The sequence below is a fragment of the Misgurnus anguillicaudatus genome, chromosome 19 (assembly GCF_027580225.2).
Source record: "Misgurnus anguillicaudatus chromosome 19, ASM2758022v2, whole genome shotgun sequence".
Taxonomy (NCBI): domain Eukaryota; kingdom Metazoa; phylum Chordata; class Actinopteri; order Cypriniformes; family Cobitidae; genus Misgurnus; species Misgurnus anguillicaudatus.
Genome location: NC_073355.2, coordinates 44590266 through 44611507, shown reverse-complemented (window position 1 = coordinate 44611507; position 21242 = coordinate 44590266). Strand labels below are relative to the sequence as shown.

The window sequence follows — 21242 nt, the reverse complement described above, 5'->3', positions numbered from 1 at the left end:
AGATATTTTGATAAATGATTGTAAGCACACAGCTGATGGTAACCATTGACTTCCATAGTAGGAAAAACAAATACGATGGATTTCAATGGGTACCGTCAACATTTATCAAAATATCTTCTTCATTATTTATCATAATACTTCCATAATATTTTTTCCTACAATGGAAGTCAATGGTTACATCAACTGTGTGCTTACCATCATTTAACAAAATATCTTCTTTTGTGTTCATCAAAATAAAAAAGTCATACAGGTTTAGAACAACATGAGGGTGAGTAAATTATGACAAAATTTTAATTTTTGGATAAACTTTCCCTTTAAGGCAGCTCAAACATGCATTTTTATCTTAAAGGGGACATTTCACAAAACTTATTAAAAATGTCAAATAAATCTTTGGTGAAGTACTGGCTCAAAATATCATATAGATAATTTATTATAGCATGTTAAAATTGGCACTTTATAGACCCCTTCACAGTTCACATCACAGGCGGTTCCCACTGCGCATGTCGGGGTCAGAAAAGTCATTACAGCAGATTAAGTTGCGTATTATTCGGTATCGTCAAAAATGCCTACTTACGTTGTGGGCTGTGAAAATCGCACAAGGTCTTTCGTTAAATTTTTCGCGATTCATGCAGAATTTCAAAAACAAAAAAATACAACATCTGCGGCTGCAAGCAATTAACGTGCAGACTGGGACAATGCAAATATCAAAGAGGCTTGTGTTTGTAGTGCTCACTTCATTTCAGGTAAGTCATCATTTTTCAGGCACGTTAGATTAAATTATAAAGCCTGGATGGTATGAACAGTTTGACCCCATGCTGCGCGCGCACCCGATAGTCATTCAATGTTAACAAACCTTGAAGGGGTCTATAGGTGTGAGCAAAAATTTGCCGTTTTGGGTGTGTCCTTTAAAATGCAAATGAGCTGATCTCTGCACTAAATGGCAGTGTCGTGGTTGGATAGTGCAGATTAAGGGGCGGTATCACATCACAAGGGGAGCCAGATTTTAATTATCTATTTTTCACATGCTTAGAGAAAATGGTTTACCAAAACTAAGTTACTGGGTTGATCTGTTTTACATTTTCTATGTTGACAGAAGCACTGGGGACCCAATTATAGCACTTTAAAAAAGTCAGATTTTTATGATATGGCTCCTTTAATAAGATATTTTGTCTTGTAAACCATCGGCATACAGGTCTTTGCAGTTCAATGCAATGGACATAAACATATGCACGTGAAAGTTGCTGTGAATCTGTGTTTGGTTTAAACTTACTTTAATAACAATTTAAAGGTGGGGTGCATGATCTCTGAAAGCCAATGTTGACATTTGAAATCATCTAAACAAACATGCCCCTACCCCAATAGAATCTGGACCTTTTTTTGATAGACCCGCCCCCCTCAGACACACGCAACCCAGGTGGGGGCAACAATTTAAAGGTGGGGTCCATGATCTCTGAAAGCCAATGTTGACATTTGAAATCACCTAAAAAAACACGCCCCTACCCCAATAGAATCTGGACCTTCTTTTGATAGATCCGCCCCACACACGCAACCCAGGCAACGATGTCAGCTAGACACGCCCCTTACTGCTGATTGGCTACAAGTGTCTTTTGGTAGTCGGCCCAACTCCCTTTTCCAAAACGTTTCTCAAAAATCGTGCAAGAAATGTATTTCTTGGTGTTTATAAACAAATAAATTGGGAAATATTTTATTTGAAGCTTTAAATGGGATGGTTTAACGAGAACATATGGAATACATTGTACTATAATGATGCATTTGGAAAGCACCAAATAAATACAAAACTTAAAAAAACAAACAGTTTAAATATAACTTTTTAATAATAATAAATGATCAGTGCACAGAGACACATCGCGATGCTCTCCAGCAAACACAGGCAGAAACAGACACTAAAAGAGGACACGCTGTGTCTCTTCTGAATTGGAAACAGCATTGTTCACTTTGACGTCATGGCCTAATTAATCACAAATGATGGGCCTTCACAATCCACCGACCTGAAAGTCCAACATGGCAAAACTATCAGACACCAACTGGGAAATAATTTACAAAATTGTTACACAATTTGTTTCTTTCAGTTTATAATATGTGTAATTTTATTTCTTCATTTCAGTGTTTGGTGCATAAGAAAGTTGTTAAGATTATATTATTAGGCTATATGCACTCTTGCCATTGTACAACTGCTCAAAGTGTTGTGAGATGTGTGTAATTTCAATGTTTTAAGTATGTTTTTTTTTAGATTTTGTCAAGTGTTAAGATTTAGTTGTATTTTAGTTTAAAGATAAATCTTAGTTAAAGTTTATGGGGTGGTTTACCGGACAGGGATTCGCTTTAGCCAGGACTAGACCTTAACAAAATGCCTTATTATAAACATTACTTGTGTGTATTTTGAGGCAAAACAAAGGGCACCGATGTATTTTAAGACAGTGGTTCTCAAACTGGGGTCCGGGGCCCCCAGGGGGGCCGCGAGATGGTGCCAGGGGGGCCCCAGTTTTATGACATTTTTATAAAATACATTAATTTATCATGAATTCTGTGAAATTAAACTTGAAAAAATAAGGCAGCACTACTTTGTATAATTTAATGTTTTGTTTAATTAAAATGTGAAGTTTTAGAACAGTTTTTTGTCATAAATTTTCTTTGGGGGGGCCGCGAAGGAATGCACCGTACACAAAGGGGGCCACACGCTGAAAAAGTTTGAGAACCACTGTTTTAAGAAATGTAAGTGCAAGTTGTTTTCAGTTTGGACAGCTCTTACTTTTTTTTCTTTCTTTTTTAGTTTAGGACTAGTCTCCCTGTCCGGGAAACCGCCCCTAAATCTAGTTATAGAAAGTAGGTCTATATGTAAAGTACAAAAATATTTGCTGCCCTAAATTTTTATTGTTGAATCAACTCAGATTTACAAGTTATGTCAACTTATTATTATTTATCTTGAAAAGACATTAATTGATCCAAAAAATTGGAAAATTGTTGATCCATTGAAGTTAGCGAATGAATTTGATTTTTTTCAACTATTTTTTATAAGTTATAACAACTCATCTCACGTCAAGATAACTTAGTTGACATGAGTTGAGTTGATTAAACAAATACACGTTTGTTGATATAACAAATGTAAGGCAGCAAATAATTATTTAAAGTGTATTTAAATAATAAAGTAAGAGTTAATTCAACTTAAAAAAAAATATATATATATATATATATATATATATAAAAGTTGAATTAACTCTTACTTTATTATTTAAATACACTTTAAATAATTATATATATATATATATATATATATAAATATATATATATTAAGTTGAATTAACTCTTACTTTATTATTTAAATACACTTTAAATAATTATATATATATATATATATATATATATATATATATATATATATATATATATATATATATATATATATATATATATATATATATATATATATATATAAATATATATATATATATTGTACACAACTTTTTGAGTTAACAAATTCTTTTTAAGTTAAATTAACTCAAAAGTTTAAGGCAGCCAGGTAACTTACATTTTACAGTGTATTATAAAGGTGTTTTTAAAAATGCAGGATTTTAAACATTGTCAAATGTTATGTTGTTATGGTATATTTACAGGAGGTGAACTTAAAAATACATGACTTAAAACATTTAAAAAAAATAGTGGACAAAATAAATCGCTAAGGAAGTCTGCGGAAAGGGTTTAAGGACGGCAATGTTTATTAAAGCTTTGGCAATGTAAAGCGTTATTACCATGCCAATAAAATATGTTGCCAGAGCTGTAGGGAGGGAGAAATGTTGGATGTCAGCCCAGGACGGCCCTCCTCCTCCTCCTCAATGCTTGACGGGGCGGAGCAGCGGACATGCGCTGAGCTGGCAGACTCAGATCCGCTCCGCTCCCTGCGCTGCGCCCGAGGAGAGGAGACACGGACAGTCTCGCGTCCGGGGTGCTGGAGACCCACATCAACACTCACTGTCTCCAAGGACAACATTTGGGCCCCGGGACAGCAAAGAACCTGAACTAAATAGCAAAAATTAAACGGTGACAGAAGCTTTTAATAGGGGACGTCTCCTCTCCATCGCCTTTGCGCACGACCACCCATTAAAAACCCCTCTGGACCAGCGTCGCCAGCAAGCGATGCGCCCTGACGACAAGACAGCGGTCACATTTGTTTTTGTTTGCGCATTATTATTAATCTATCACATTACGGACACCGTTTTGGTGTTGACATACATTTAACGGGTTTCTGGTTTATGAAACTGACAAACTATATTTATCTGTCTCGTTCGCTGTGGACTGACGCGTTTAAGTCTTTAGTTTTTGCTTTTTTTAATCACTGTCATGCCGACAATGCGTTCAGACTGCATCAGATTATTCAGCCTTTGGTGACAGTGATCTTATAGACATTTCTACATATATCTGGCGGGCCTTCCTTGAGTCGTCTTTGGCAATCGTAAGGAATTGGATCAAGCATTCCCTGTGGAAAGTTTAAGGTGGAGACCAGTGCCATAACATATCCAGGAGGTTTTTCCGAAGGTAAGTCAGTGTAATGAACTCAGATGGCACAGCAACCTTGCATCTCATTCACAGGCTCATTTCCATGCCACATTTGAGTGATGTTATGAGAATATAAGCATGCACACTTGATCTATTTTCAAGATTATGTTTTTAGGTTTATACCCGTGTCTGAAACTGTGAGAACTGCTGTTTTTTTACAACAGAGATCTGAAAGTTGGACTGAGAAGAATCATGTGATTACTTTGTTGTTGTTTGGTTTGCTTATCTTATCCAGACATTGTTCAATCCTAGATGCAGATAAAATACTTACGACTATCTTTGAGCGTCGAATCATAGATTAGATGTGAAATAACTCAAATTTTGAATCGATTACAGTAACGTTACCGTTATTAACGCATAGTGGTTTAAGCCTGGACATAAAGCACCCATCATCCAATTAGGCAATTCCAGTGTCCCCTTGCTTAATTGTGAGCACATTGAGATGTGGTTTGGAACAGAGCCTGCCCTCATTGGCTGTTACACATGAGGCCATTGATAAAGAAGATGCCTGCCAGGACATAGTTCACCAACGGAGAGAGAAACATCTCACACCAGGGGTCCAAAAACCCTCTTGAAGATTGCGCACGGGGCGGATGATTTGTTTTTGGGAACTGCACACTAGGTAGCGTACCTGTTTACATCTGAGAGGGTTGATTGAGGTTCCTGAAGGCGAAACAGCCGTTTGTAATTTGGTGAGAAGTTTTCTTGGATGTGACGTTTGGACCTTTCAGAGCCTCAATGCTTAAACAGTCTTGCTATTTTTTCTAAACCGTAAGAATGAATCTTACAAACTCATGAAACAAAAAATTACATTTTGCCTAAGTAAATGATGCCTTTTACGCACCCATTAGTACATAAAGTCATTGAATTACCGTAATTTATGTGAGATTCACCCCACTATACATTTAACATGGTGCCAACAACAGTAAATGTCTGTTTCTTCTGTGGACATTTGGAAATCGCTGTTCAAAATTTATGGTGACCCTAATGTGACCCGAACTGAGCAGATGTCTTCTTTAAACCCTGTCTGTGGTGAAATCCAGACCTGGCCAGATAATGTCAATCTCATGCTCTGGTGTGTGCGTGTGTGCACAGCTTTCTGCCTTACGCTGCTGTACAAACACCTCGTGTTATTGCCGTAAGTCTTGGGTTTACCGTATGTCCTCTTCCAGCTGTGTGTGCTGATGTGCTCTCCAAAATGTGCCCAAAAGAGACATAATGGATACACGTTCGCACGATGTGGCTCCTGGCTCGCACAGTTGAAAGTTGCAGAAATCTGAGAAGACTTTGGCGTACTTTTGTGAGGGGTCTGGCTAGTGAATATGCTGTTTGTTCCAGTCTATGCTCAGAATGGTGTGCCAAATATGACCCACCCTGAAGTGCCTCTGTGAATTCATGCCCATTACGCTCTCTAATGCTCAGTGACCAAACGGGGGCCCACATCCAGATTTTACTTAAGTGGGGCCAAAAAGGAGAAATACATTGAGGCATATGGCACACATGCTTTCAGTACTAAACTTTCTGTAAGCATCCAGCACAAAATCACTGATTTTAATAAACAATCAGTGGGGAAGTCACCCAAGCTACGTTTCCATTGCAGATTTGCGCAAAACTTTAGCGTTATTTTCTAAATGTCGACAAAAAAACGATTGCAAAATGATGGTGTTTCAATTAAAGGAAAACACCACAGTTTTTAAATATTTTACTATGTTCTTACCTCAAATTAGACGAATTAATACATGTCTATCTTGTTTTAATGCGTGCACTTCATCTTTGTACAACGCGTCATGACTGTGTTAGCATTTAGCCTAGCCCCATTCATTCCTTAGGATCCAAACAGGGATGAATTTAGAAGCCACCAAACAATCCCATGTTTTCTCTATTTAAAAACTGTTACATGAGTAGTTACACGAGTAAGTATGGTGGCACAAATTAAAACGTGCCAATTATATTGTACACTGTAAAAAATTTAGTTGAAATTGCAGCTGGGTTGCCGGTAACTTACCGTGGATTGAAATTTATGTTATTTGCTGGCAACATTTTGTTCAAAGTTAAATGAACATTAAACATTTACAAGTCTTTGTCTTTACAGAGTAAAACTAAAAAAACAGCATCAAGCAAAACATTCTGGGAAACAAAATCTGAAGCAAAAAACAGAAAAAGGTTGATGATGATTTCTGGTTCCCAGAATGCTTTGCTTGAGGCTGTTATTGTATAGTTTTATTCTGTAAAGATAAAGACTTGTTAATATTTAAAATGTATTTAACTTTGAACAAACTCTTGCCAGTAAATAACATAAATGTAAATCTACTGTAAATTACCGGCAACCCAGCTGCAATAACATTGTAATTTCTACGGATTTTTTTACAGTGTATGGCGGAAGAGCACTTAGTTTGCGGCACTTCGACCTCGGGCGCATGAATGGGGCTAGGCTAAATGCTAACACATTCACAACGCGCTGTACAAAGATTAAGTGTACGCATTGATAAAAGATAGGTAAGAACATAGTAAAATATTGAAAAACGGTGGTGTCTTCCTTTATTCGAAGATATGTGAGATGTAGTTTTTCCTCTCGCGATAAGTCATTCCAAACATCATGTCGACTGATGTTGGTAAGTTTGCTAATATCACATCCACCACACTAGGCAGAAGGAGATGTAAAAGTAATATCCAAACATTAATGCCAAGAAAAGCCCCTTATACTTAGGAGCGGCAACGTATAGGTGTTTCTTGGAGGTAATAGTACATTATTTTAAATAAAAAGCGATGTAGGAGTGATATCCAGACATTATTCGCAAGGAAAGCCTCTTACTGTGGGTTCACACCAGCCGCATTTGAGGCGTCAAATTCGCGTCTACCGTGTCTAGTTTGCCGCTTTAACATTTTGAGTTTACTCGCTTCATTCACGCGTGAAACTCTCTTGTGAAATTCTAGTCATCGAGACATTCCCTCGGAAATTTGCGTATTAGGAGGGGCTTCTGCGACTTTGCTCACTTCCTGTAATCATGTCACTACCAGAGCAAGCTCCTGATTGGTTAACAAGGCGTTTTTTGTGCCAAAGTTAACATTTTTCAACTCGCTCGTTTCCGCGGCAACGCTCAATTTGCGGCATTCACATGAATGAGGCGGAACTGCGGCTACCGCGCCGCGCTAAACGCCTCATTTGCGCTGCAAAACCTCCAGACGAATCTTTACATTGACTTAACATTGAAATCACTCGCGCTTGACGCCTCTACCGCGGCTGGTCTGAACGCAGCATTATACTTGGGAGCAGACACGTATTGAGGTGTTTCTGAGAGGTTTTAGGACATACCGCATTATCTTCAAATAATAATTATTGACGTACTTGAATCAGGTGACCTGAAATTGTGAACTACTTCATGCAAGTGTAAAAACTTTTTTGCCATATATGGGAGTTTTGGCGAAATTGACAAGTTTCCATTGACCTTATTGTCAATTTGCGCAATTTAAAGGGTAAAGGAAATGCAGCTATTTTATAGAACAAACCCAGTCACATTCTGCAAAATTTGTCCTGTTGTGTTTCAAAGACTAAAAGTAAGTTATACAGGTTTCGAATGAGTAATGACTGAACTGAAACTGGTGTGAACTGTGTGAACTGTAATTGCCGCTCTGCACAGCTTCAATTCAAAATTGTGTGTCTGCTGGTTGTTAAATATCTGGTAGTACCAAGTCTTTAGCTTTATGAAGCCTCATTAAAATGCCATGCAAACAAGCCAGTATGATATGCATGATCCCTTTAAACTAGATTTACACTCTTCGCAGTAAGATTCAAAGCATCAAGAGATGGTCCTGTGATGGTAATTTTTAGATAGGCCCAGTTATCTAGCCTGGAATAAACGTTTAACATTTGCTAGAAGACTACAGAGAAACTGAAACTACTAAAGTACATTTATGGGGAGTTTCCCCGACAGGGTTCAGATTAATCCAGGACTAGGTCTTAGTAATATTAGGACAGAAAAACAATAGTGGTGTGCATCTTAAGACAAAACAATGGCACTGATATGTCCAGATAAGTCAGGGCATAATCTTTTAAAATAAAGGCACCTCAAACATGCACTTCAGTCAGGGACTAGGATAAGCCCTGTTCGGGACATGGCCCCTTAAAGAGCACCTATTGTCCGATTCACATTTTTAGATTTCCTTTGGTGTGTAAGTGTGTATTAGTATGTTAACGATATGCAAAAGGTACGAATTCCAAAATAAACGATGACGCGAGTTATCATCTCCAACGTAAATCTCTTTTCTTGGACTGCAACAAACACACGGATTGTAGGACATTCCTCCCGCTTTGACTCACAGCCTGTAAGTTAACTCCTGTTAGCATTGCATTGTGACAAAATCTTTCAAACATGGTAAGGAGCGTCACATTTCCGGCTGACGTCAGAGGTATTCAGACCAATCACAATGTACAGGTTAGCTGGCCAATCAGGGAGAGTTTTGTACCAAATCTGTGCGTTTCAGAAAGACAGGGAATTTTTTTTAAACGTAAACCACGCAAACACATTGTATAATACCAAATACACATAGTAATGTTGTTTTTAGCAATAAAATAGGTGCTCTTTAAAGTCTTTGAGATTCTTGTAACATTGCAAGAAGCAAATACAAAATATTGTAAAACCAAAAGCTTAAAAATTTAAAATGTAATATTAAAATATATATAAATAGTGTTAGGCAAATCAGAACAATTGTATATTTTCTGTATACCCCGTGTCTGCTCATTCTTTTAATCAGCTTCATGATACAAAAAGCTACAAAAGCTGTCACTGGCATGGTACCATACATTTAGTACCAATATATACCTTTGAGGTACTATATGCACTCGTTAGGTTTTGAGAAGGTACCGCCCTGGTGACAGCTTTTGTACTCTTTTTTTCTGAGAATGTATGGATGCTTGGATGTTTTTTAAGCAGTATTGACCGAGATCTCTTCTGGACACTTGTTGGCTATTCTTCTTTCTTTACCCGAATGTAGACACTGTGTTTGTCTACAGAGCAAATTTGAAAGCATTTATTTTATCCAAAGGCCTTTACACTAAAGGATTTTGAGATAATTGGAAACATAAGGTGTATCCAAACGTGTATTTTTGCATTCAGAGCTGATATGAGGCCCTGAATCACACAGCTCAGTGAAGCCAGTCTCTCTCGCTGGGTTTGGACCACGCATTCTTCTGCAGTTAAACTGCAACCACTAATCACAGCGTGGCCTCACCATTTCCTCTTGGAACGTTTCGCTCATGTCCTCCCTGCTGCGCGGAGCCTGGTCCCACCCCGGCCTGAGGACCCTCTCGCCCCCGCCCCGGCACCTTCATGGGACACCAGAGGAAGGTTTACGCCACCCGTCTGAGTGCCTCAGGGCTGCCGGTGGCCTGAGATCTGAATGCAACCGCTCCAAAGTCAACACAGACAGAGGTCTGAATCCTCATGTACCTCTTTTACTTCTTACTGCGGTTCTCTTTAAGCAGTTTATTTTCTTCTTACATAGAAATGGAAAATGCGAAAGTCACCCAAAAATGAAATTTTGTCATTATACTCACCCTCCATTAAATTCAAAGTACATCTGTTGTTATTCATCTGTGAAACACAAAAGGAGAAAGTGTCAAGTACAAAAACATCAAGAAATGATCAACGCTATCACATGACAATTCGTACGTATATTACAAGGTGGCTAATTCATATGACTACATTCTTACATTTTTGTACAATTTGCCACTGTGATGGGGTAAGTTGTGGGGTTTTGTTATTGTTTTCTGTTATGATTATCATACGTTTGTGTACGATTCACTTCGTATAAAAAATACAAATTAGCCAACTCTTAAAATACGTACTAATTCATGTGAGATCAGGCTGGAAATTATATATATAAATTCTCAGTAGCAGTCAAATAAATGAACACTTAAAGCTGCAATCCGTAACTTAATTAGTAAAACAATAAACAAAAATCAGTTTGGAATACATAAACAGTAAGTGTTCAAAACCGTTACCCACAATTGTATGCTTATAAAAATGATTTATAAAAGGAGCTATCGGGTTGGATTTAATCGTAAATGTCAGTTTATCAATACACGTAAATATATGTGAAGGCACCTGCAATTTTACGTTTTGAACAGAGATGGCGATAGAGAGGCAAAAGTTTTGTATTGCAGCTTTATAGGCTTAAAACTATCAACATAATTTGCGTCTACATTTAAATTTCTATAAACAGTCCTTCCGGATAAACGCAGTTGCTGACAAAAATCCTTGATCTTGCGGAACGTTTTCTTTAAAAATGCGATGGAATATGCAGGATATTTATGCGATGAAATTGCGGAAATTTGCAAAAACTGTGTGAACTTGCAACAAATGTTTGCAGCTTTTCATTGATGTTCACGTTGCGTAATTACATTACTTTCTAACATTCCCATGACAACAGGGGACATGGCTGGGCATGTGTGCAGTAAATGCAACATTTTTCAACTTTCTGCTAAGATATATATGAAGAGTTTCGTTGCAAAACGAGATAACCACCGTTTTTTTAATTGTTCAGAAATCGTGTTTTTTGGTTGTGCATTCCAATTAATTTCAATGCAACTGCAGTTGGTTTGTTTTGATTTAAAACCTTCATAACTTAAAAGATACAGCTAAGTAGCACCATAAAACAAAATAATAACATGATAACATAATAATAAACATGTTTTGACAAAAATGTTAAAAAATGGATTTATCTCGTTTTGCAACGAAACTCTTCATATATGATTTTTTTGCTAGGAAAATGCGGGGATTATGATATCATCCAAGCCCCGCATATTTTGCGAGCTGAAATCTGCAATTTATGCGGCGAAAGTGCAGAGGATTAAAAAAATGCGGCCCCCACATAAATATACAGACTTTGGCTGATTATGCATTGAATAATGCGATCGCATAATCGTGTTTTTCTTTAAATAGCGTTTATTAAAAAGTTTGTCCAGACTCCAGATAGTAAAAAAGCTTTCATTTGTGTTATTTTATAGCCTCGATCAAGTGTTAAATTGCAATAATAGGGAAAACATATGCATGTTCAAACGTTTGACTGAACGTAGTGAACTAGAAATGCAACAACGAATCGATAAAATTTATAATAATTGATTATAAAAAATGTTGTCAATGAATGTCATTATCGATTAGTTGGACTGTGACATCAAACAGCGCGAGTTATGTTCTTATGAAGTCAGACGCTATTTCTTTATAAATGTTAAAGATTAAAATTGGTTTATTAATATGTGGCAAAATTTCCTCACCAGCATATCCCTAAAGATTAAGAAAACTCTTCTACACATGAATGCACTAATTTAGGGTTGTTTTTAGCTATAATAACTGAAAAATCTATTGAAAATGTTTAGGGTTTTATCCCATTATTCTTTATTTTGAAAACAATCATTAGTTGCAGCCCTATATTGAACATTGCAAAATCCATATTACATCTGTATCAGACATTGAAAACCTGCTGACTTTTATCTGCCGACCGATAACAGTACATCCGAAGAATCACAAGCGGATAGTCATCAGAGTTTGCTTCATGGAAAACCCCAAACTGCATCACCACCATTGTTTCCAACTGTAAAAGCGCCAGTAGTTACGCTAAAAGCGCAGATGATTTTTATTATTATTTACAGCCGGGCTCTTCCAGTATACCCACAACAAGACTGCAGTAAACATGTTTATATGAAAGAGAAATATAGAGGATGGCAGTGGGGTTTAGAGAGAGAGAAACAGGGCGGCTCTTGGTATGGCTCCTGTCTGGGCAAATTCATTCCTGTTAGTGTATATGAGACTGCATACTTCTTTCCATGGTCTCCTGACAAGACATTTGAATGATGAAGCTGAATGTTCATACGTTCTGCCTCATTATAAAAAGATCAGAGATTTAGCTTTTGTCCAGTTGGATGGTCCCAATGCATTCGTATCCTTGTTAACTTTGGCACACAGTCCAGGCTGTCCAATGAGAATATTTGGTACTTTCTGCAAACTCTACAGTGAATTGTAACCTCCTTTAAATCTGAACTCTATCATAAAAACCAAGACATTCCTTTCAGTGCTTTCATCGCTTAAATTTCCCAGAGTTTGAAGGCTCAATGGTGTGCTTGTGACTTTGTTTATGAGATAGAAAGTCTACATGAAATCAAAACTTTTGCATTTTTTTTCTTTGCTTATGTTTCTGGTCTTACTGTGCACAATTTATTGAGACTTTATGACAAATATATTTAAAAAAAATTAAGACTTGTCCCATCTTTGAAACAGTTGTTCCTCCCATGAAATCAAATATCGTAATTTTTCATTTCAACTTTCAAACGGAAATGGAAAAACTTAAAACATACCAGATTACAAAAATATAATGGATTACATACACTGCTTTACACACAAAAATGCTGGATTATTTTCAACCAAGTGTTGGGTCAAAAAGGGATGAGCCCACCCGATTTGACCCAACAATGGATAAAACAACCCAGCATAGGTTAAATTACAACCAAACGGGCTGGGCTCTATTTGCCCCAATGCTGTGTTGAAAATAACGCTCTGTAAGTCACTTTGGATAAAAGCGTCTGCCAAATGCATCAATGTAAATATATGGAAAAAGATTGAAAAAATCATTACTGCCTCTAAAATGTACATTCAACTATAAGAAATGTCTTTCCATGTACTGCACGCCAAACTATCTTTCAATCTGTCACACCGAGACTTATTTTCCATGCATTATTTGAGCTCTAATTGTATGCATCTCTTCCTGTCCTTCACCCTCCCTGCCTCGCTATACCTTTTTGTCTCATGTTCACCCCCTCTCACGGAGACAGAAGATGAAAGGACCTCCGTGTTTAGGAGGAGTCTGCCACTCAGCTGAGCTAAGTCAAAGAAACGAAAGAGGGAGGGTGAGGGAGGGCGAGAGATAAAGGGTGAAGCGAGGAATAAAAGAAATCCTGTCATGTTGACCTTGTCTGGCTGCCAGGCATCGGAGGGGGACAAGTATTGAGAGGAGGGCGGTCTTGCTTTGAGAAAACAGGCGCCCCATGTGAGGGGAACGAGAGAACACAGACACACAGTGAAGTTGGCAGATCCACAGAAAAAAAGAGAGAAACAGAGGCATAGAAAAGAGAGAGAGAGAGTGTTTGCACGTAGATACCTGAAAGAAAAAGAGGTATTACACCATCATTGTGGCCATACAGTATGGCTGGGTAATAACAGGGAAGGTTGCTTCGTGCCTGCTGTACACTGTTCTTTAAAAAATATATATTTATTGCAGTGTTGCTTTTCAAGGTACAAATTACATAAAAATACTTACCAGCACAAATGAGATATACTTACACATCAGGGTCCTACTAAGCCTCTGGAAACACATATTTGCTCCCTTCCCCTTTGCCGAGGGATCCAGGAGTCCTAGTGGTGAGCATGCATTCTTACTGTGGGTTCACACAAGTCGCACTTAAGGCGTCAAATTCGCGTCTACCGCGTCTAATTTGCCGCTTGAACATTTTGAGTTTACTGGATTTATTCGCGCGTGAAAGCCGCACGTGAAATAGTGAAAACAGGAAGACGGAAGTCATCGAGACATTCAAGAGTAAATTCTTGGGAGAGGCTTTTGCGACTCCAAACGCTTCCTGTAATCCCGTCACTACTAGAGCAAGCTCCTAATTGGTTAACGCGGCGCGTTTTTCCGCCAAAGTTTTAATTTTTCAACTGGCGCGTTTCCCATGACAAAGCTTGATTCGCTCGAACAAGGCGGAATCGCATCAACGCGTCTTCACATTGACATTACATTGAAATCACTCACGCTTGTCGCCTCCACCGTGGCTGGTATGAACGCGGCATTAGGGTTTGTGCAAAATTATGGTAAACACGACAACGATACACAAAAATGGAAATGTTTTCCCTGCATGTATTTCGAGGACTGACAACTTCTTTTTCGAGGGCGCACGATGCGAAGTTTGTCACAACATGTATTTAGCCCATCATGAGTGTTGCTCGTCATGTCAAAATATGTGTTCGATGCGTTATGTTTATAACGCGTGATGTCAAAATACGTGTCTGCTGCAGACGCTTCAAAGAGGTTTATGATAAAAGTGACTCTCACGTTTGCCAGATACTCACTTAATTTCATGTGTAATCAGAGTTTAGTGTTAAGTTAGTGTCTTGCGAGTATTTCGTAGACGTGAGCGTCTGTTTTATCATAAACCCTTACGACGCTTGCGCAGCAGGCACGTATTTTGAAATGAAGCATGATGCACATGGTTCACATGATGCAACAAACACATATTGTGACATGACGAGCCACACACGACACTCCGGACGCATATTCACATATCAAGTCACCGGACGTCACTGCTGACAACAAAGTTGTTTCACACGGATCCACTGAAATTAATAGAAATGAAAAGTCAGTTTTATGCATGCCAGGTCAGTAGATGGCGATGTCTGAAATGTCTGAAATCGATGATGTCGGAAAATGTAATGTGAATACCATAGACTGTAAAAAAGATGGACATAGTGTCTGTGACGTCAAGCATAGGTTTCTGAAGATCGTATTTGAAGCTTAAAGTAGGCGGTGTCTGCCGTCGCCATCTTGCCCGTGCGTCACTGCGCATCACTCGCAGATATCCGAAAATGGGTAAAGAGGCGAGACATGGGTAAAGCTGAGGTGACTGGTTGCAGTTTAAATCACTTCCGTATTGGCTTCATCAGAGAGATCGGAAGATTGTCCCTCTGTGAATACACATGATGTCACCGTTTTACACAGAGACGATAATATGGTCTTTTCGAAAACTTTTATTAAAACTTTACCTTTTTATGCCAGAATTGTTATGTATGCATGGACAAAAAGTTTCAATTTTTTGTTAAAAACGTAAAAAGCAGTTGAAGGTCGTTTACACTATGAATTATAACTTTAAAGATATATTAGCATCCACACCCATGGCTGATAAAATTATATATTTATTCTAAGTTTGCGCTCTTTTGCAAACGTTGCATTTAAATTAAAGTCTTTCAAACTTAAAAGGATTTTGATTGGCTCTCAGTGTTTTATTGTTTATCAGCTGGTTAACATTACTCCAAAAATGATTTCAAAGATATATAATCCTTTATATTATGTGTATGTGTGCCATTTAAGATAATTCAGCCCAGCACGTCCAGTTTAACATCATCTCATTTTGTTAGCCAATTAGGTACTTCTGTTCTTGGTTTCTACATCTTCCTGTTTTCTTCCTATTGCGGTGTGTTTTGGTCTCGAAAGCTAAACCCCCACCCTGTCTCTCGCTCCGTATCCTGCGGCTCTCGAAACCTTCTGTCGTCTGCAGCGCTGGTTGGTTTGTACACAGGTGCTTGTCAAATAACCGCAGACCAGAGGACCCTTCTGTGCAGCCGATGAAAAAAAAACACCACATCATTCTATCATGTGAAGCACCAGGATGCCAAAGATATCCCCCGAGGTGAAGCTGCCGATAGCCATGTATCATCTCTTATATAGCAGATTTAAGTTTTCCCATACACCTAAAAGGACACGCCTAAGGCTTTCCTGTCAGAGAGAAAGTTAAAGTTAAAAAGAGAAAGAAAAAGTTTCTCATGTGGCATTTCCATAATATCTGAATCCAGGAAATAAGCTTCCCAAAATGTGAAGTGTACCCACTGCACTCGTCGCTGGCATGAACTCAGCATGCAGTCGCTGTGTGTTTTATGCTTAAAAGCAAAATCCCCTTAAAAACATGAGGGCCTCCGTGCTTAGACTCACATTTGTCATTCACAGAACTTACAGCAATGCTGAAATATGGCAGAGGGATGTTGCTTACCGAGCCGAGTTTCCATGCGTTCGTAAGATCCCGTAAATCCGTGGCAGTGTGGGATAGAAGAAACACCAGACCCTCTCTAAACGCCTAGACATTTACCACCCCACCCAATGGCCAAAGTGTTGAGCTACGACTCTGCTTTCCAGATGGAAACAGACCCCAGCCGAACTCTTTCTTACAATTGAACAATTGCACTCGCTGACCTCCTCGGCAGCGACTTCGTATTTGACAGACACGTCGTATTGCATGTCCACACAAGCTGCGTTGTGGATTATTTAATTGCACGCACAGGAATGTTGTGTTTGTGTAGACAGGATCCACGCACGGTCTCAGAGGAGAGTGGAAGAAGTGAGCGTGCGTATGTTCCAGGGATTTAGCCAGGTGCCAATCCCCCGGAATTCCTCCAGTGACCTCGTGTGCCTCCGGGGAAGATCCGTCTCAGGTTGAGTAAAGGGGCGGATCTGAGGAACAATCGGCCGAAATGCACGACCGTAAACTAACTGTAATCGTGCTCTGCATCTACTTTAAGGTCCATTAGATTTCACCGGTCGCTCTGTTCAGTCAAAGGCCATTCACAACCTGTTTTTAGAAACTTAATGCAACTCTGACGGTTCACTGGCAAACATTCGAGATCAAACAAAGGACTTCTGCATGGGGCTGGAAAAAGCACGACTATACAGAATTATATCTGCATTGCTTTCTCAAGCAGCTGGACTGAGGGAAATACATGGGGATTTTTGATCTATTGATTCTCATTCAGGCTGATGAAATGTGACAACTTTTATTGTACTTGTAGCCCAGCTGTACTGTATAATAATTCACAGAAAAAGGGAAGCATGTTCCTGCATGGTTTTTGTGAAACTCAACAATGAAAGCAATATGTTAGGGACTGACAAACTTCATCTACATTGTATGGAAAAAGCAGCATTAACATCCTTTAGAGTTTCTTTTTTACTGCTCTTTGTACATTTTGGTAATAGCTTTTCTTGTAATGGTCCGGCTACAATCTTAAAAATGTCACCATTTCAATTTTGTGTGGTGCTGGGGTGCACTTCATGATGTTGATATAATTCACTGTATTTTTGGAGAATTCATTTTGTAATGTAAAAATCTAGCTCTTAGGCTATATATTTTTTCTTCTTTTAAAGTTACACTCCACTTTTTTTGAAAATATGCTAATTTTCCAGCTCCCCTAGAGTTAAACATTTGATTTTTACCGGTTTGGAACCATTCAGCTGATCTCTGGGTCTGGCGGTACCACTTTTAGCATAGCTTAGCATAATCCATTGAATCTGATTAGACCATTAGCATCGTGCTAAAAATAACCACAGAGTTTAGATATTTGTCTTATTTAAAACTTGACTCTTCTGTAGTTACATCGTGTACTAAGACCGACAGAAAATTAAGAGTTGTGATTTCTACGCAGATATGGCTAGGACTATACTCTTATTCTGGCGTAATAATCAATGACTTTGCTGCCGTAACATGGCTGCAGGAGGTGCAATGATATTACGCACTGCCCGAAAATAGTCCCCTGCTATTGAAAGTTACTAATAAAAACTTTTAATTTTCCGTCGGTCTTAGTACACGATGTAATTACAGAAGAGTCAAGTTTTAAATAGGAAAAATATCATTTTTTAGCGCAATGCTAATGGTCTAATCAGATTCAATGGATTATGCTAAGCTATGCTAAAAGTGGTACCACAAGCCCCAGAGATCCGGCTAAATGGATTCCAAAACGGTAAAAATCAAATGTTTTACTCTAGGGGAGCTGGAAAATGAGCATATTAAGTTAAATGGATATCACACCAAGTTAGATGGAAAGACATGTCAAGTTTAATATTACCACTGTTATTTATCATATTAAGTGACTATAGTCGAAGAAAAGTATCACAGACAGCAGACAACTCCAGGCCGAATGCACACCAGAGATGCCGACTTCGGCACAGATCTGGTGCGGATTCGGCCCAGAGCCATCTACTGTTTGGGATACCATTTTGTTAATTACAATTTAATTAATAAGGACAATAAAATTTGGGTCACACTTTATTTTACAGTATCACTGTTACAGTGTAATTATACATTTAACTAATAAGTAATAATCATTAACAACATGTACTTAATATAGGGTTGGGGTTAGGATTAGGGTTTGGTTTAGGGTTAGTTGCATGTAATTATGCATAATTAACTGTTATTACTATATGATACCACGGGTCTGTTGAATGCTGTATTCTGATTGGCTGAGAAATGTTCCGTGGGTATGCATTAATTTCTGATAACCGCACACCTAACTTGTCAAATGTCTTAAAAATAGGCACCAGAGCAATGTTTGTGGTAACCGTGGTATAAGAGGAATAATTGACTCCGGTCCTTTGAATTATTAGCTTCGCGTCGTGCCGCATTGCACCTTGGGTGTGCATTATTTTCTTATAATTAAATGTCCCGTCGTCAATTATTCCTTACATAATTACATGTAGCATTAGGGCTGGCCGATATAGCCTAAAATAAAAATTCCTGATTTTTTCACAAAAAATCAGATTTATGATTTAAAACGATTTTTCCCCCCTACTGAAAAATCAATCTGCAGATTGCAAAGAAATTGTTAAAAACTAGTTTTAACTTTTTTCCACCGTATATATGGTAGGGGTGTGACGAGATCTCGTGCGACGAGATGAAAAAATAAAAAAGTGCTATAAATATGAGGACTTGAGTAAAAAAACAGTAGGATTTTTAGTTTTTCAACATTTCAACTGCTTAGTGATGCCCTAAAAGCCCTTTATGAGCACATTACAGCATTTCTAGAGAAGCCAAGACTTGTTCGAAAATCTGGAACTGCTAACATTTAAGTTCACGGCTCTTTATGTGAAAAACGCTTAAGTCTGAGAAGATTTGGGTTTTCACCTTCCGTGAGTTTGTGCCTCCAGTTTTCGTGCGATTACATTCCTGTCTGTTAAGATGCCTTGAGATTAAGTCAGGTTACATCATTCCTAAACCTTTGAAGAAAACCCAAAGCACACCGACAATATGCCACCCTCATTCCTAAAGTTAAACAATCCACTTAGACGAAAAAACAACCAGAGTACAAATTAACCGAAAATACACCAGGCTAAACAATGTCTCATTTCAGTCTGCTTCTCGCTATTCCAACCCTTTTCTTTTTCCAAATCCTCCAGTCTTCTTATTTGTTTCAGACAGAGAGAGAAATGCCGAGCGCCCTGCCCTGCTCTCACCAGGCCCTGTTATTGCACGCAGGAGTCTGTGGATTGCATCACTGTTTGTGGCTGGAGGCGGCAGAAATCAAAACGTTGTGAGGGAGGGAAGCATGAGGGAAAGAAGAGAGGAGCCAAGAACCAAGAGAGAAAATAATACAGAGTTGGACAGCAAATGTGTATTTGTACATTTGACATGAGTATGGGGTATTAGTCAGAGCTTGACCAACATCGATTTAGAAAGAATTGGTTAATAGATTTTAGTTGTGAATGCCAGTAATTTTTTACACAAACCTCAGCAATGGTTTTGGTTTGTTACATAAGCGGCGTGAGAAAGTACATATTTAAAGTACGGTTAAACTAAAAACAATATATCGCAAAGAAGGCTGCAGTTTGTGGGCTTTCATCGACGAGTATAATGGTGCTTTTAGTCGTTAAATAGACATTCGTCTATATATGCTAGCTTAAAGGATTACTCCAATTTCATAAAAAAGATCCAGATGATTTACTCCCCCCATGTCATCCAAAGTGTTTATGTCTTTCTTTCTTCAGTCGAGGAGTGATTACGCTTTTTGAGGAAGATTTTTCTCCAAAGTGGATTTTGGTGGACCTCAACAGTTTATAGTTTTAATGCAGCTTCAAAGGCCTCTAAAAGATCCCAACCGAGCCATAAGGGTCTAGTGCTGGGCAAAGATTAATCGCGATTAATCGCATACAAAATAAAAGTGATTTTTTTTGCATAATATATGTGCGTGTACTGTGTCTAATTAGTATGTATATTTAACCACACACACATTCATATATTCATTTCAGAATTGTTTAATTTATATATCATTTTTTAACATTTATATTTAATATAGATTATATAAAAATATAAATAAATATATATAAACATGTAAATGTTTCTTAAATACATACATGAATGTGTGTGTATTTATTTATACATAATAATTACACACAGCACACACTCATATATCATACCAATAATCACTTTTATTTTGTATGCGATTAATCACGATAAATCTTTGCCCAGCACTAGTCTTGTCTATGAAACAATCACTATTTTTACCAATAAGATAAAATAAAAACATGTACTACTAAACCACTTTTTGTCTTGCACTAGCTGTGTGAAGCATCAGTGCGACCTTACATATTACGTAATCACGACGAAAGGTCAAGCGTTACATATGTGAAACGCATACTTGCGGACCATTTTAAACAATAAACTGACACAAAGACATTAATTAGTATTATTCCATTGTTCCACAACAATGTGGGAATGGTCCTCTTTCTCCATACTTGTAAACACTGGAGCGGTAGTTTTCGCATATATTATGCGTAACCTTTCGACGCGATTATGTAATAGGTCACGCTGCTGCATCACAAGGCTAGTGCAAGAAAAGTAGTTGTGGTTACAAAGTACTTTTTTGGGGGGGAAAATGACGATCATGAAACTGTAAACTGTTGAGGTCCACTAAAGTCCACTACTAGTTTTCCTGAAAAAATGTAACTTCTTTTCGACTGAACAAAGAAAGACATCAACATCTTGGGGTTTAGTAAATTATCAGATTTTTTTAAAGAAAGTGAAATAATTCTTTTAATCTTAGTTTTTTCCAAAATTATTTCAATTCGAGCTGCTCTGTTATCTTTCGGATATG

At 38.0% G+C, this 21242-nt stretch overlaps 1 protein-coding gene across 1 annotated transcript in view; it reads left to right on the top strand.

The window, feature by feature from the left end:
* The first annotated feature begins 3845 nt into the window (after positions 1-3845).
* LOC129436661 (zinc finger protein GLIS2) overlaps positions 3846-21242 on the top strand; it is a 40981-nt gene continuing 23584 nt past the window's right edge. The window contains exon 1 of the mRNA XM_073857742.1: positions 3846-4551. The gene's annotated coding sequence lies outside the window, so the exon portion shown is untranslated. The remainder of the gene's footprint in view (positions 4552-21242) is intronic.